The following is a 6,000-nucleotide window of genomic DNA, read 5'->3' on the forward strand; positions in this document are numbered from 1 at the left end:
TTGCCAGCAATGCCCACACCCTGAAAAATAAATTTTAAAAAAGTTATGTGGTATTGTTATGGAGTTAGATTTATCGAATCTTGTGCAAAAGAACATAGACAATAGTGGCTAAAATTCTAAGGTGGTGATTGAAACATTTCATTTCAATTCAAAATTGGTGAGCCTTCTCTCTACAGTACCACGTACGGATTTGGTCACTTTCAATAGAAGACTGCAAACATAAAACCGAAATTAATTTTAAGATCTTTAACTCGAAAATGGGGCTGGTCAAAAGATGCGCTTCTGAAAAATTAGCAGTTCAGTTAGGAAATTGCAATTATTGTGGACTTTATGCTTGTTTTACCATGTTCAGACTTAATAGCCCATATATGGGTTATCACTACTGTTAAAATAATGCCAATTGAAAAATCTAGGCTAATGGATCCAAGTATTTTTTCAGTCCAGATTTCACTCCTCCTGAAGGCATTCACGCGCTTGCTAAGTGTGCAGTTCCGGAAGTGACGAGACACCCTCCCAAGTTGCAATTTTTCATCTGCAAGTTTTGATAGTGTGTGTGGCAGATTGTTCAACTGTGGCGACATCACAGCCAAGCCCAATACTGTCCTCACCGAACGTCATCATATGCACAGTTCCAGCAGGGGTTGCAGGATTGCAATCGGAAGGAGATACCCTGGCTGATTTTATTTTCCTTACCTAACTCAAGGTGCTGACGTCAACTGTGATTGTCCCAGTTGAGATCTAATGGATTGAGCTGGGACATGTGTGGTCTCTAAGGGTTGTAGGCAGCAAGTTTAAGATCATACATATTCCTTCCAAATCCTGCACTTCCTCCAAACTGAGCAATTGGGGATCTGGGACTTTCTGGTTCATTAGATCACTTTTTACTTCATGGTTGGTATATTTTTAAGTTCAAAATCAATTGTCAATTTATGTGAGATTGGTTACAACATTGAATCAGATAGACATTTGGGTTCTAAGTGTAGAATAGAATTATAGAACCACGAAATGGTCACAGCACAGAAGGCGACCTTTCGGCCCGTCGAGCCCGTGCCCGCTCTCTGCCAGAGCAATCCAGCTAGTCCCATTCCCCCGCCCTTTCCCCGTAGCCCTGCAATTTTTTTCCTTCAGGTACTCATCCAATTCCCTTTTGAAAGCCATGATTCAATCTGCCTCCACCACCCTTTCAGGCAGCGCATTCCAGATCATAACCACTCACTGCGTAAAGAAGTTTTTCCTCATGTCGCCTTTGGTTCTTTTGCCAATCACCTTAAATCTGTGTCCTCTGGTTCTCGACCCTTCCGCCAATGGGAACAGTTTCTCTCTATCTACTCTGTCTAGACCCCTCGTGATTTTGAACACTTCTATCGAATCTCCTCTCAACCTTTTATGCTCTAAGGAGAACAACCCCAGCTTCTCCAGTCTATCCACGTAACTGAAGTCCCTCATTCCTGGAGTCATTCTAGTGAATCTTTTCTGCATCCTCTCTAAGGCCTTCAAAGTGCAATGCCCAGAATTGGACACAATACTCCAGTTGTGGCTGAACCAGTGTTTTATAAAGGTTCATCATAACCTCCTTGCTTTTGTACTCTATGCATCTATTTATAAAGTCCAGGATCCCTTATGCTTTTTTAACCGCTTTCTCAACCTGCCCTGCCACCTTCAACAGCCTGTGCACATATACCCCCAAATCTCGCTGTTCCTGCACCACCTTTCGAATTGTACCATTTAGTTTATATTACTTCTCTTTCTTCCTACCAAAATGTATCACTTCGCACTTCTCTGCGTTAAATTTCATCTGCCATGTATCCGCCCATTCCACCAGCTTGCCTACGTCTTCTTGAAGTTTATCATTGTCCTCCTCACTGTTCACTACACTTCCAAATTTTGAAATTGTGCCCTGTACACCCAAGTCCAAGTCATTAATATACATCAAGAAAAGCAGTGGTCCTAGTACCGACCCCGGGGAACACCACTGTAAACCTTCCTCCAGTCCAAAAAACAACCATTCACCACTACTTTCTGTTCCCTGTCACTTTGCCAATTTCGTATCCATGTTGCCACTGCCCCTTTTATTCCATGGGCTTTAACTTTGCTGACAAGCCTATTATGTGGCACTTTATCAAATGCCTTTTGGAAGTCTACATACACCACATTAACTGCATTGCCCTCATCAACCTTCTCTGTTACCTCATTAGAAAACTCTATCAAGTTACTTAAACATGATTTGCTTTTAACAAATCTGTGCTGGCTTTCCTTAATTAATCCACTCTTGTCCAAGTGTAGAAGGCACTCTTGTCAAATAGGCTAGAAAATGGGCAGAGGCACAACACATAAGCCAGAGATCTTTTTCAGATGTACATTTTCTATTTTTGTAACACTTTCTTATATATGATGGGTGTACACTTACATTCCCCAGCCTCTATCTTCTATAATTAGCATCTGCCAATAATCTCATTTCTAACTTTCGGTGCTCCAAATTCATCATACGAACATACAAAATTGACGGGCAGGAAAAGACCAGCTGGTCCATCAAGCCTGCCCCACACCGTGATGGCCGGACCATCGTGGCTAAACACTTCTTCCCTTTCCCAACCTCCCACAGCCATGTAATGGGAGAGGCAAAAAACAGAAAAAAAGCTCAGGGCCCATAAGGGGAAAAAAAACTCTGTAAAATTCCTCTCCGACCCCCTCAGGCGATCAAAACCATTCCAGGAGATCACATGGACCAAGTGTTACCTATAAAGACACTTACTTTCTATATGCTGCTATCTCTGCCCCAGTCAGGAACTGGTCCAGCTCCTTCTTGGAGGCATAGAGTGTCAGCACCCACCACACCAGCCAGCAATGTATTCCAGAGGCTTACTACTCTCTGGGAAAAGAAGAACTGCCTAACATCCAGTCTATTGCTACTCTTCCATAGTTTAAACTTGTGTCCCCTGGTCCTCCCTAATCTGTTAAACTGGAATTATCTATCAATAGTGATGCTATCCAACCCTTTAATTATTTTATAGACCTCTATCAGGTCACCTCTAAGTCTACGCTGCTCTAAAGTAAACAGAACACAGTCTTTAAGGCTATCTGGGTAGTTGAGGTTCGTTAAGCTAGGAATCATTCTTGTAGCTCTCCTCTGAATCTTTTCCAAAGCCGCTATATCACCCACCATGAGGGGGGACTAAAACTGGGCACAGTACTCTAGAAGTGGTCTGACCAGCGAGCTGTATAGTGTCAAAATGGTGTCCTTTGATTTATACTGAATGGTTCTATTAATACAACCCAATACCTTGTTAGCTTTAGCTACACTTTCTCTACATTGGTCATGAACCTTTAATGATCTGTGCACAATAAAACCAAGATCTATCTGTTGCTCAACCTCTTTCAGTATTGTTCCCTGCAAATGATACATGAGTTCTGTGTTGGCTCTACCAACATGCATAATGTTACATTTATCTACATTAAACGCCATTTGCCAATGTGTGGCCCACTCCCCTAGCACATCTAAATCTTTTTGCATTTGATTGCACTCCTCTACCATCTTAACCCTTGTACAAATTTTGGTGTCATCTGCAAACTTACCTACCACACTCTCAACATCACTGTCCAGGTCATTAATAAAGACCATGAAGAGTAGCGGGCCCAGGACCGATCCCTGGGGGACGCCACTAGTAACATGTCTTCAGGCTGAACCACATCCATTAACTACAACTTTCTGGCTATGGGATTGGAGCCAATTCCTAATCCAGTGTTTCAAATTTCAACTAATACCACAAGATTCTATCTTGTGAAGTAACCTAGTGTGAGATACCTTATCAAAGGCTTTCTGAAAGTCCAGGTAGACAATGTCTACCGGTTTACCCTCATCCACTACGCTAGTGACTTCCTCAAAAAGCTCTATCAAATTTGTTAGGCACGACCTATTTTTTCAGAAGCCGTGTTGTGAATTTCTAATGATCCCTTCCCTTTCCCAGTGATCATAAAGGGCATCTCTTACTATCCCTTCTAGCATCTTCCCAATAATTGATGTCAGGCTGATAGGCCTGTTTTTCCCCAGCTCTGATTTGTTCCCTTTTTTGAAAATAGGAACGACATGAGCTAGCTTCCAGTCTAAGGGAACTATCCCTGACTCTATTGAACTATTAAAAATACGGGCAAGGGGCTCACAGAGCATCTAACCCATCTCTTTAATCACCCTTGGATGGATATTATCCAGACCTGCGGTCCTATCAATTTTGAGCTTTCCTAACCTATCCAAGATGACATTACTATCTATTTTAATATTAATAATGCTATTCAATACTAAGCACCCATCATCTGGAACATAAGCAGGGGTATAGACTGATGCAAAATAGTCATTTAGCACCTTTGCCATAACCTGAGAATCAGTTTGAATCTGCCCTACAGTATCCTTCAGTGGCCCTATATGGTCCTTTACGGGCTTCTGACTATGGACATAGCTAAAAAAGCTTTTGCTATTACTGCCACAATTACGTACCATCTTCTTTTCCAGAGATCTCTTGGCTAATTTTTTGGCTGTTTTTGTCTTCCTTAATTGGATGCAATACTTTTCCCTGTTTTCCTGTGAGTTAATTGGATTAAGAGTGTAGAATGCCTTCTGTTTCGTTCGAATTTGCCTCTGTACATTCCTCATCAACCATAATGGTTTTGTTCTACCATGTGCCCTTTTAACCATTGGGACATACATGGTTTCATTCTGTTTGAGAATGGTTTTAAATAGAACCCATTTGTCCTCAGTACTTGACTGCCTATCTGAGATGAATTCTTTAATTCTTCAAGTGGGTAGGCTGGGGCTATGATCTATGTCTTGATAGCATTTCCTCACAATCCAGTGTGTGTTCCTTTGGTCATTGTTGGCTGCAGATTATGATGGATTGTTGGGCTATGTTCTTTTTTTATCATAGAATACTACAGCACAGAAACATGGCATTTGGCCAATCGAGTCTGTACTGGTGTTTTCCTCGATGAGTTTAATCCTACTCTGCTGCTCACTTCCCATATCCTTTAATATTTTTCTAGCAACTTCCTAATTCTCTTTTAAAAGAATTTGTGGCATTTACTTCAACAGTTTGTGGCAGCGAATTCTACATTCTAAACAAGCTCAGCACAGATTTTCTAACCCCCACCCCCCCTCCCACTTTAATTCTTTTTTCCATTTTTTGAACCTTGTGACTAGTGTTGCTCTTCTGAATATATTTAACTCTATATATATATAGATTGATTGATCAAGGTTAAAGAGTCCCAGTTTTTCTAACCTTTCTTTATAACTCATTGTGCTTTTTCCGGGTTGGGCTCAGGCCAGCCAGCAGTTTGTTCACCCTCCCATTGCTGTGATAACCCGTCAACTAGGGTTTTGAAGCTGGGCTGCTATCTGAGTCCCAAGGCGGTGTTGCACCACTGGGGTTGCACAAAATTACAGAAATTAACTGGTTACAAATATTTGCACACCAAATAAATATATTTTTAAATTGTGATTTTTTTTGGGGGGGGTGGGAGTCAGAGGGTAGTCAGAGGTTATTTACAAACATTCACAATGAATGTTTTCCAGTCATATTACAATCTGAGGTATATATATACATATGTATATTGATACATAATTGTGTCTGCCTACCTATGTCAGTGCCTGGTCTGTATGACTCAGAGGTATCATATCCAAGTATTTAATGCATTTCAGTGCAGTAATTCAGAGAATGTGAGAGTACTGAAATAATCAAGCCAGGATGTAAAACATGCCAACGTGTGGGTACAGCAGCTGTGAGGGGGTAAGTCAATTGTTGGTGCAAAAATGGATGCAATTCTTTTGAGATTTTATTGCCAAGCTTCACAAAATATACACCTAAATACATGGAAATTTCTCTATGAACAAATATGTAAATTAAATCCACAACCCTCAATTGGCACATCATATAATAACTGCTTCTATATATAAAGACAGGGGAAAAATAAATTGGTCCCATCAGATGAAATAATTATAGCTCTAACACTGTT

The sequence above is a fragment of the Heptranchias perlo genome, chromosome 22 (assembly GCF_035084215.1).
Source record: "Heptranchias perlo isolate sHepPer1 chromosome 22, sHepPer1.hap1, whole genome shotgun sequence".
Classification (NCBI taxonomy): domain Eukaryota; kingdom Metazoa; phylum Chordata; class Chondrichthyes; order Hexanchiformes; family Hexanchidae; genus Heptranchias; species Heptranchias perlo.